Raw genomic sequence first — 12349 nt, 5'->3', positions numbered from 1 at the left:
GTTTTTGGCCCTCGTGGGAATTCAACCTCTAACTATAGTATACTGTTGCAGCGAGGTGCTCCAGTGTTTCTCTCTTCTTACTCACTTGTCTTTGATGACTCCTACAGCAGAGTGTCAGGATGCTGGCGGGGAACAGATTTAGGAGCTGGAAGGATTTACTGTCTGATGCAGAGAACAGGTTGCATGGATCTATTACCTCAATGGCTTGTTCACTACAGCAACATCTTCAAACCAGGCTTACCATGCCAGCATCCAAGTCTGGGGGTAGAAAGAGTCCCAGAATATCTTGGAGCAGGGACATTGCTGCTTATTTTACTTTTTATTTGCACATGGGAAAAAATAAGTAAAGAAAAATACATTTGAAGAAGAATTTCAGGGAGAAAAATATGCTCTGCTTGACAGGACATAAGAGGAATATATATCAATCTCTTGTTGTGTATACATATATACATATATATATATATATATATATTTTTTAAACTAACTTTATTAAAGGTTTCATTCGACATTTTGGAAAATGAACTGAATTAATTGAGGAGTAATTGATGGTTGGTGGATTTTGTGGCTAGCCGAGGCTAGCTGTTGCTTGTTTCCAGACTTTGTGCTAGGCTAAGCTCATGGGATGCTAGTGGTAGCTTCATATCTAGTGTATATTCACATTGACAATGCTAGCATGCTGATGTTTAGCAGGTATTATGTTTACCACGTTCACAATTGTAGTTTAGCGTGCTAACATTTGCTAATTGACACTAAACACAAAGGTGAAGCGAGGTGGGTGGGTCATAAAGAAAAGTACCTGACAATCCAATCGTTTTTGAGATATTTCACTCGGGACAAAAGTTACGGACCAAACAGCAAGTTTCTGAACACTTTAGTGATGAATGAATAATCTAAGTTCAGACGGTGAGAACTGTCCTTGACTCCTTTTCTTTTCAAGCTCAGTAAAGAATATTGCATCAACATTAACGCTCATTTAATATCTCAAAGGTCTAGATTTTTAATCTTTGTTTGGATCATAGTGTCCCACCAACTCAGACAAATCAAAGAGGTACATTTTACTTGAATTTCTGTCTGCATCCATGTCCCGGTAGAGCAACGGTCACGATTAAAGGTCATGCTCTCGGTTGTGGGATGGTGCAAGGAGTCACGAGGTGATTCTTCGGACAGTTTATGCTTATGCAACATCATCTGGCTTTCCCTTAATTAAAGCAACCTTTGAACTCTAAAGTCAATTTGCTCCCATAATAATTAACATTCACCTTGGCCCCTCAGCGAGGGTCAGGCCCCGCACAGATGAACCTGACATTTAGTTCAAAGGAATATTAATGTCAGGGATGTATAAAGCACCAAGTCAGTCTGGCAAATTGATGTCAGCATGCATGTAGCTGATCGGAAAACTGACTGAGGATGAAAGGTGACAAATTAGATTCCCCTGAGGGATCCCAGATGAACTCTTTCTTTTTCTCTGTTCACTGCTTTTCAAAGCTTCACAATTTGGGAAGTAGAGAAGGTGGTTGAAATAGAAAACAAGTTCACTCCAGTGCTGAATATTCTCTTGAGGGGAAAAATAACTTGTAGTTTGCTAAAGAACCCAATTATAGTATGGCTGCTATGTTGCACCCGAAACGGTCCTTTATGGATAGACATCTATTTAGAAATGATAAAATCAGATCATCACAGAGGCCGGAGAGGAGCGGAACTATTTCCCATTGCTAAATAAAATGTATAGAAAATCACACTCAACCAGTGAGGAGAAATAAGCTGACAGCGCTGTCGTGTCCTTGAATTTGGAGGTTTTGACGACTCTAGGAAGAGTTTAAATTTACAATTACGCTAACGCTTTTCTCCCTAAAGCGCTACAGTGTTTTTCCACACAGAAGTCGAGGGCAGGTGGTCGAGGTGGCTGGAGGTCCATACGGAGCACATGACTTTGAAACTGGAGACCTGGTGTTCAAGTCCTTGGTTTTGCAGGGATTCGGCTTAGACTCTAAAAGCACTTGCTAGGGTTGGGAAAGATGATGGTTTTGGTTATATATTAAAAGAGTGAACACATCTCCTCTTGTGCTTCAAGCTACTTTTGACCTTTTTAATATTTAACCAAGAAAAAGACCCTCTATCTAAAGATAACTGTGAAAAACAATATTGTGCTTTAGTTGCGAGGGGTACTGCAGGAAGACAAATAAAATGTGTTGCCAGACAATGTTTTTGCAGACATGTTCTGTATGAACAATTTGTGATTTTGCAGATACATTAAGAAAATGCTCATCATTATGTTGATTAAAACCGTGTATTGGGCATCAATGCATTTCTGTCAACATGTATTTGATATATAGGAGAGAAGTATATGTGTCTTTTGGACTCAGCAACTTTAAAATATGGATGTTTCTGGCCAAAATAAAATAAAACAAATGTACATTGAAAAAGGGGAGTTAGTATTTATCCACCAGAACGGATGGTGCTTTGAAACAGCATTTAGATCACAATGTAAGCAGAAAAAAAAAAGCTAAATATAGGCGAGTGTTTAATTGATAAGATGTGACATACAGAGTTTGTGGTGGCCAGGGGGCTGGTGTTGCACCAGGGGGTTTTGAACTGTTGAACTCTTTCTAAAATCCTGGTCACGGCTTCAGTGGGAGGCTTGTCTTTCTCATTCCTCACCAGGATTTCCCTTTGACACTAAATCGTTGTTGATACAACTGCCTACAGCTCACCAGCTTTGAAAACCTGTGTAAATATTCTAATATGAATCCTTGTACAGAAAGTATTCAGACCCCTTCACTTTGTTTCACATTTTCTTATGTTGTAGCCTGATGCTAAACCCATTTAAATGTATCTGCTCAATGCTCCATAATGTCAACGCAAAAACAGAATTTAAACATTTTTGCAAATTTATGAAAAAGGAAAAACTTAAATATCTCATTGAGATACTGTACATACTCAGACCCTTTACTCAGCACTCAGTACACAGTATATAACAAAATGTGAAAAAAGTGATGAGCTGAAAACTTTCTGAATGTACAGACGGCACAGTACGTCTCCAGCTATCAATGAATGCCATGTGGTTCATAAAAACCTCTCAAGTAAACATTACAGAACCATGCTTAATCGGTCAAATTGAAGCATGAATAATAATGAGCATAAATAATTAAAAAATATCTTTATATTTGACACTTCCTGGTTACCACACTTCTTTATGAAGGACAAAACATGATATAAGTATAAATAAATAAAATGTATTCCATATTTCAAGGAGATTTTTCGTCAGCAGACACAATTTTTGGTGATAAAAGAAACTCTCTTCCAGTTATGTCCTTATGCGTCCATCACACAACGGTCACATTAAACATTTTGTTGGCATATATTCAGGGTGACAAAGTTGTAATCATGTCATGTTGCAGGAAGTTGTCTCCATTCTGAGTGGCTACTTTTACATAGGTTTTAACTTCTTTCTATTTTTCGATGATGGTTAATGATTTTGTTTGTTAAATGTCTTTAAATGGCCTTGGATGTACAACGATGCACTCACTTGTAATAAAAATAGACAGGGCATGGAAGATACTTCATTAATTGTTAATTAAAAAATAACAGTAGCACTTATAGCACTTCCTCTTGTTTAGATGTGTGCTGTTGTGCGGAGGGGGCCCGTCTCATTGTTGATGGCCCCTGCCGCCATCACGGCGCCAACAAGAGCTCATTGAATGCAGCACGCAGTCGGCGCTGGTCAGTCACTGACATCTGAGGATGGATGTTACGTTCTGGTGACATTTTCCACAGAGATTCATTCGTGCCAAAACAGATGTAGTATTTGCATAATTGATCAGCAGCTTGTGTTGTGGATGGATTAAGGTAATCATTGGTTACAAGTAAATCTGTCTACCTGTACACAGTTAAGACAGAGAGCATTTGCATAATAAAACCAACTTTGCTAAAAACATTGTCTAAGAGCAAAATGTCACTGTGCAGATTTGTATCTGTATGCATATTAAGTACATGTATACCTTCCACTGCATTGAGTATCAATTTACCCCTTTATATACAGCACATTTTATTGCAATGAAGACTTCATCTTATTGTATGGCTTTATGTGGTATTTTTCCAAAGGCTTTAAGAACTGCTGTCATTAAGCCTGTCCTAAATAAGAACAGTCCTACTGCTGCTGTATGGAATAACTATATCAAACCTTCCTGTTAGGATAGGAGAGTTGAAAAGTTAAAACTTAACTTAGTTAGAACTTAAAAGCTCCGGATCCTGAAGTTGACGTATCACAACTCAATGGTGAATTCACTGGACCTTAAACTCCACACTACCGTCACTGGACAGCCATTTTCAGGTCTCTTCAGAGATGTTCAATTGAGTTCAAGTCAGGGCTCGGGCTCGGACACTCAAGGACTTCCACAGAGTTGTCCCTGAGCTACTCCTGCATTGTCTTGGCTGTGCACTTAGGGTCGCCGTCCAGTTGGAAGGTGAACCTCCGGCCCAGCACTCTGGAGCAGGTTTTCATTAAGGAAATTTCTGTACTTTGCCTCGTTCAGCTCTTCCCTCAACCCTGACCAGTCTCCCTGTTTCTGCTGCCCAAAATCACTCCCACAGCACGATGCTGCCGCCGCTACGCTTCACCATTGCGACGGTATTGTGCAGGTGATGAGCCGTGCCTGGTTTCCTCCAGACATGACGCTTAGAAAAGAGGCCAAATATTTAATCAGACCAGATAATCTTGTTTCTCAGTCTTTGAGTCCTTGAGGCGTTTTTGTTTTTTGTTTTTTCCAAGCAGCTTTCATGTATCTTTCTCTGACGAGAAGCTTCCATCTGGCCGCTCTGCCATAAAGCCCAGTGCTGCAGTGATGGTTGTCCTTCTGGAGGTTTCTCCTATATCTGCACACAGGATCCCTGGAGCTCAGCCAGAGTGACCAAAAATTCAGTTTTTGCTTTGTCGTTATGGAGCATTGAGTGATTGCATTTCAATTTTCATTTAAATTAAACTTGGCATGAGGCTGCAACACAAAAATTAACAAAAAAATGTAAAGGGGTCTGAATACTTCCTGGATGCTCTGTATTTAAAAAAGGCAGTTTTATCTAAAACAGATGGAACGCAGTCATTTAATCCATTCTTTTTGGTAAGTACAGGTGGTGCTTCTCGGCTCTTTTGAGAAAATAACAATTTAGCATTTTAATCGCTGTTAAGCATGTTTTGTGTGTAAGTGTGTGACTTTGACGCAGCGGGTGGTATCTGTGTGTAAGGCATCATTGTCGCAGTATCCCGCCATGCAGCCTTTGTTACCACCGTGCTTCCGGCCAACACCAGTTGAGCAAAACAGAAGGCAAACACCAAATACAAGCTTGTTGGCAATTTGTCGTGGAATGGAGCTTTGCGTGTGATGTAGTTGTTTGCTTAATATGTTTAGACATGGTGGGTCCGTACTGAATGTGAGCCACGGTACGGATTATTATGAGACCGGTGATTAGTTCTGACACAATTAGTCATATGGTTCATAGAGATTAGGTGGTGGAATAGCTTTAGAGGTAGCAGAACACAGGGAGCAGAAGAGTCAGATGATGACGGTGATGATGATGTTGGAGCCAAAATATCCCCCTCCCCACCCCCCCACTCCTCATTTCTGATCAAGCCAAGACAGTTTCCGAGCCAAGATTGTTTAGCCCTGGTGTCATTTTGGGAGATTCATGGGTACTTTCCTACAACCCGCCATAAAGCAGTTTTCTATGTGTGAGCTGGTCCGCAGGGGAATGTGAAACACTATTTTCCAGAGAGAACTACAATTCTGACTTTCCCAAAGGCTTCATTGACTCTTTGTCACTTTCTGACTTGTTGAAAGAATGACATATAACTTATCTTTGGATGCTTAGATAGGAATGATGTGTACTTGTATGCAGGACAGAACTGAAGATGTCTGATCAAGTTCATTATATTTATATCGCCCATAATCGCAGGTTTGTCCCGCAGGGTTTTACCATCCGTACAGCCTCAGACCTCCTCTATCATCTCAGGAAGTTATGATGATGGAGAAATAACATAATAAAATGTCAGCTCTCAGATAATGTAGGATGTATAAACTTAATATATTAACCACAAAACATCACAAGATTTGTTTTACAAGTGTTTTTTTTATTGTATGCTCGATCCCGCTAACAAGTACCGTGTGTGTGTATCCAAAGCCTGATGTAGTATATCTTATTCCTCTCTGCCACAGAGCTTGTTGTTTGTTTTAAAGGTCCTATATTTTACACTTTTCCGGTGTTTTATTTGAAGTGTTGATCCATAAGAAGATATATTTGTGGCTTTAAGTACCAATATCAGTCTCAATGAAGTTTTACATCTCCTCTCTCAGGCTTCTCTGTGGAGCTTTAGTAACAACAGGTCGGTGAGCCAATCAGAAGAGAGGAGGCTCTGAGCTTCTCTGTTTTCTTGGAGATTGAATAAGAATAAAGCAGATTTCAGGTAAAACACTCAGAGAAACCAAATCCTGCAAGGTTGGATGTTGGGTCCGATGGGTGGGGCTTGGGGGGATGGCTGAGGGTGGTGACTACTTTGTTGTGACATCACAAAGTTACATTAGTCCTGACGGCTGGTTTTAAGGCTCAGTTTCTGAATACAGGCTGTGTGCATTTCGTTGTGGACTGAGCGCTTTGATACTTTCACAGTGTTAATATAGAACTTAGACCTGATCTATAATCAAAGAACACATGCAATATTCACTTCATACAATATGGAACCTTTAATGTGTAATGTGTTTGTTGCGGAGGATTCGTTCTTCCAGCAGAATCCTTGTTGCTGCCTGTTTTCTTTGACAACTCCCTTAAAGGGCACAACAGTTTATTTGGCAGAAGAAGTCGAAGATTTCTATCCTTATCTTGACTTGAGTCCAAAGTTTCACAAGGAACATGTTCAATCCGACTTCAAATGCAAACGGATCAGCTATCATAAGATTCCTATCAGAGCACATTTCACACATGCACCACGGTAGCCATCACGTCCGGGCCTGTAAAAATGCTCTTCAAGCAGGAGGCGTAAACTGAGCTATGATCCACTTGAAACACAGAGGACGTCAGATCGTCTCTCTTATAACAGCCTGTCAGATGGAGAGAATGACTCTGATCCGCCTATTTCCGCTCGTCAGCGCAGTTATTGAAAATCACCTTCAATTTTCTCCAGATATCGAGATTGCGAGGGGCAAGCCGCCGTGTTCCATTTGATGTGATGATCACTCCGATCCTTCCTCTAGACAGGACACAGGGAGCCAGGCATGATGGGAAAGGAAAAAAAAAATCTGAAGAATCAGTCAGCGGGAAAGTACAAGAGGCTTAGATAATAGGGCTATCTTTGAAAATGGGAAACGACTGGGGGTGTAAGTATGCAAGTATACATGCCATGCATCAAAGTGGGACTGCTCCCATAGCTTAATTGATTGTAGAAACCCAGACACAGAGGACAGGGAGGATATTGTGTCCAAAAATCACATCACATCAGGTTTAAAAGGCTCTGATGTTCTTTATATATGAGCTGAATGATTTCTCTGTAGTCTTCTGCAGTGGCCATGAAATATCTAATATCAGTGACAGTAACTGTGTCAGAGCATAATGCATTCGTCTGGGTATTAAGGTAACCCTCCTGTTTTGTTATTCTGCACGTGAAATCACATTGCAAGCTTTAGAAATTGCCTGTATAGGATGGTGCCTCTTCATTTTCACCCTGACACCTCATTTTGTTGCTGCCTTCAAAGCATCACAGCCAGCAAATAGACTCAGAATCATCTTTGTTTGTCTTAGACTTTTGTCCCAAAAAGAGATTTTTTCCCTGACCTTCGATGGAACCCTCCCTGCTAAAACTTTTATGCATTCTTGTGGCACTGTAACCGATTCACCAGCAAAGAAAAGAAGGAATAGAAAAGCCCTGCTGCGGGCTTGTGCAGAGCTTCAATCAAAATCCTGGAAGCTAGTTGACATGCAGGGTGTGGAGGTCCCTGCTAAGTTATTGAACTTCTTTCTCTTGGTTTTTTTTTTTTTTTTTTTTTTTTTTTCCACCTGCCCTTTCTCTGTCCAAAGCCGGAGCCTGCGGTTTGAAAGGCTCACTGTCCCAAGATTAGGTTCTGCTGGTGTGTATGATCAATTAACCGGAGCCGGCTCGTGGTCAGAGCAGCGCGGCTGGGTTGCAGCTACATCCCGCCAAGTGGCTGGATGGTGATAAGTTCATTGTTGTGCCTCCTGTGTGCCCCAGATAAGCCCCAGCATGTCGGGAGTTCGCCGCAGCAGCCACAACAGCGGCAGCGACAGCCCCAGTGTAAGCCAGTTACAGCTGGTCAGACTGCAGCGCTCTGACAGATTGTCATTCCCACCTCTCAGGGTGTTTAGTGCTAATTTACCAACCTGATTACACAGGCAAACAAGTTTGCCACATTTAACACACGCCGCTTGGATTCTCAAAAGACACTGACTGCACACCGCATTTACGCAGCGATATAAAAGTCACACAATTTGTGTTTATACTCCCTGAAAACAACTTTATATAAGCAGAAAACTGGCAGTTAGAATCCTGCAGTGGCGGGGGGATATAAGGGGAGGGAGGGTCGATGAGAAATCCTGTCCTCTCTCTAAACAACTGTTGCTGAAGCACTCTTGAGCAAGGCATTTAAAGAGGCACTCCACTGATTTTGCACATGAAGTTCACTGCACTGCTAGTATCAATCAGCCTATCACAACAGATGCATAATGTCTTCTGTGCTTGATTTGGAGACTACAAATCTATAACAAAAGCCTGCATTACAAACCGGGGACACAGAGTTTGAAAGACATCAGATATCAGGAAAGATGCTATTGAATTGTATTATAGGAAATGTGGGATTCATGATCCGTATCAGGAACTAAAGCCCCATTTGTGGTTGATATGTTGTGAGCTGGAGAACAAGACGATCACCAGGAGGAGATGTCTCAGTGTGTATTGTGAGCTTATTGGCGCCAAGGAAAAAAAAATGATTAGCAGCACAAAGCCGGCATGTGGATCAGAGTGATGTCACACCAGTTTCTGAAGATGTCTGGTCCCACAGGGCGTCTACACTCAGAGGTATCACATTGTTGCAACTCTTTTCTGTTCCTTACCCAAATAAGGCTAAACTATAGTCTAAGCCTGTATGTGTGAAGATGTTATTAATCTCTTAATCCTGCTCAATGTCACGTGTTCTTACCTAATTAATATGATAGGTGTCTTGCCCTTTGCCTACTTCACTCATCCTTGTCTGGGATGGATTGTAGCAGTTCTCTCTAAGTTCTGCTTTTCCCTGCATCCTTTTCTATAAGACCTTGGGTATCCTAGCCACAGAGGATAAAGGCCACTTTATCTAAACACTCGCAGGAGGATTTCCTGTACGGCTGCAAATAACTTTTTATTTTCATTAACAATTAATCTTATTATCTTGATTTTTCCATTTATAATACAATGTACAAAAAGAGTACTTTATGTCAATCATAATTTAAATCAACCACAATGGAAATGTGGAATGAATTGTCACATTTGAATTTGTACTATTTTGCTTGAAAAATAACTTTTAACTATTAATAGATTTTCAAATAGTTGCTTTTTATTTTTAGACTGATGGAATAATTCAACTGACATTTAATTACTAACACTGGTTTCACATTTCACGCTGATCCACAGCTAAGAAGTGAACCAACAAAGGGAGAGTAGAAGAAGACTTTCTTGCTGGTAAATATGGATGGAAACAGTGCAGGTTTCAAATTTTGCAAAGGTGCAATGTTCACCCATGTTTGTTAGACATCAAGGAGACAGCCAATGCTTTTTGATGAGTTGAATGTTAACAGAAACTTTTACTTATTTAACTTTATAAGAAAACTCCACAATCCACCTTCAACATGTGATCTGATGCATTATCTGGATATATGACATCTGATCTACAGCTCTTTGCATTTAGACCTCGTATAAATGAGCATTATCTCATTTAAATTCCACCTGCCTTGTCATCTCAGTATGAAAATGATTCAGGCAGAGCTGGCTGAAGCAATGCCAGGGATGAGTGTCATTCATGTTTAAATCATTTCTTTTGCAAAGGAAGACTCTGCTGGCTTCTACTTGTAATTTCTACCAAGCAGCTTGAGCTAACAGGTGAAGGAGGGTTAGGAGACTTTTGAACTTGCTGGGTGGGTTCTTAAAGGTCCCCTATTGTATGAAGTGAGATTTTCATGTGTTGTTTGATTATAAAGCAGGTCTAGCTTCTATATTTATACTGTGAAAGTATCAAAGCCTCAGTCCACAGAGAAATGCACACAGCCTGTATTCAGAAACTGAGCCTTAAAACCAGCCGTCAGGACTTCTGGAACTTTATGATGTCACAAGGAAGCAGTTGCCACTCTCAGCCATGCCCCAACCCCTTGCAGGATTTATTTTCTCTGAGTGTTTACATGAAATGTGCTATATTTTGTATTGGATCACTCAGAAAACAGTCAGCCAAGAGCCTCTCTGCTGATTGGCTCACTGACCTGTTGTTGCTAGAACTCCTGAGAGAAGCCTGAGAGAGGAGATGGAAAACTACATTGAGATGGTTTTTGGTTCTTAAAACCACAAGTACATCTTCTTATTGATCGACACTTCAAATAAAACACAGGAAAAGTGTAAAATATGGGGCCTTAAGAAAAATGGTCACACTGAAGAAATTGCATTTACACCTGTGTGATCATGATGACAAAGTTCTGCATGCATTTACACGTACATTAACATGTTCCTCATCCAGATATCCAGATATAAATCACCTATTCATTTCAGGTGTAAGTGGGCTCAAAAAAAGTCAGGAAGTTTTGGGTTCAGCTGCAATGAGTTTGACCACTCTTTTTACTTTAAGTGTCTCTTGCAAGAATCCTAACTTTGTGGAAGTGCAAAACTAAATCACACCCCTCTAACCAGCGTCTCTCTGAAAACATGCGTGTGAGCATTGAGAAACTTTACCTGAATGAATGGTGGGAAAAGAAAGTTTTGCACCTTCTGTGAAAATGGAACAAGATTTGACTGTGAATTCTTTTTATGTAATGCAATCGATATGTGTTAAAACCTGCAGTGCTTTTTTTATTGGTATGAGGAATGTCGGGCCTTTATGTTTGAGTGTGTTGCCCGACACACTCAACAGCTTACATTGTTATTCGATCCATACGGCATTGATGTTTTGTCTAAAGCCAACCTTCCAGTGGATGGTCATGCCTAACTGCACTCAACTGAGACCAGACTCATGGATTATACAAATTGCAATGCTTTTCTCATGTCTTTGCTTTTTACTGAAGTGGGATAACACAGGGTCGGGAGACTGTGGCTTTGATGCATAGAAAAATGCATCAGCACAGCTTCAGTCAAAATAAACAATTCAGTATTAAAGTTTATCAACTTTAAAGGTCCCGTATTTTACACTTTTCCCATGTTTTATTTGAAGTGTTGATCCATAAGAAGATATATTTGTGGGTTTAAGAACCAAAAACAATCTCCATATAGTTTTACATCTCCTCTCAGTCTTCTCTAGAAACAGCAGGTCGGTGAGCCAATCAGAAACAAGGAGGCTCTGAGCCTCTCTTCTAATTGGCTGACTGTTTTCTGAGTGAGCGAATAAAAATATAGAAGATCTCAGGTAAGAAACCAATTCCTGTAATGTTGGATGGAGGGTCCAGATGAGCGGGGCTTGTATCATGGCTGAGAGTGGCAACTGCTTCCTTGTGACATCACAAAGTTACAGAAATCCTGATGACTAATTGTGGATTAGGGCTGGATATTGGCACTGATCACCTGATTTGACTCACAAAGTCCAGAATTGATTCATTTCCATTAGATTTGATTCAGTTCTTGATGATATGTCAGACAAATACTGTAAAATGTTTCTGAGCTTCTTATAATGTATCCTGGGAACTTACATGTATTCTACATTCATTGAAAGTGCATAAAGTGCTCATTAGAAGCTAAGTTGTAAACACATTTCCTGGTTGTAAAACTGTGGACCAAAGATTTATTTTCCCTGGCAAACCCAAAAGAAGTAAAAAGTGATGCATCTGTTCTGTTTTTATTTTGTAATTGCAAAACAGTTGAACAAGAATGATAAAAAATAAAAAAAACCCTGCACCATTTACAAGGGCATCATCATTATCCATATTTTTAAAAATAAATGCTGTCCCATACAGCTGCTCATGGACTGTCAGTAGCAGATGCTTCAGCTCAGTACAGCACACTTTAATGATCACTCTGAGTGCAGATGGGGTAGAAGAAGAAGAAACTGAGAGCCTGCTCACTAAGTCATCCGTGCGTGTTGACGAGATGTGGCATACAGAGCCATCAGTGGGTTGATATACCTAC

The 12349-nt window shown here is 40.4% G+C and overlaps 1 protein-coding gene across 3 annotated transcripts in view; it reads left to right on the top strand.

Moving 5' to 3' along the window:
- Nucleotides 1-12349, top strand: part of astn1 (astrotactin 1) — a 375360-nt gene that overhangs the window by 39086 nt on the left and 323925 nt on the right. The gene's annotated exons all lie outside the window — the stretch shown is intronic.

Source organism: Seriola lalandi, unplaced genomic scaffold (assembly GCF_002814215.2).
Source record: "Seriola lalandi dorsalis isolate HSWRI2012SDOR001 ecotype SW California unplaced genomic scaffold, Sedor1 jcf7180002054181, whole genome shotgun sequence".
NCBI classification, from domain to species: domain Eukaryota; kingdom Metazoa; phylum Chordata; class Actinopteri; order Carangiformes; family Carangidae; genus Seriola; species Seriola lalandi.
Note: the sequence above shows the minus strand (reverse complement) of the source record. Positions and strands in the feature narration are given on the sequence as shown.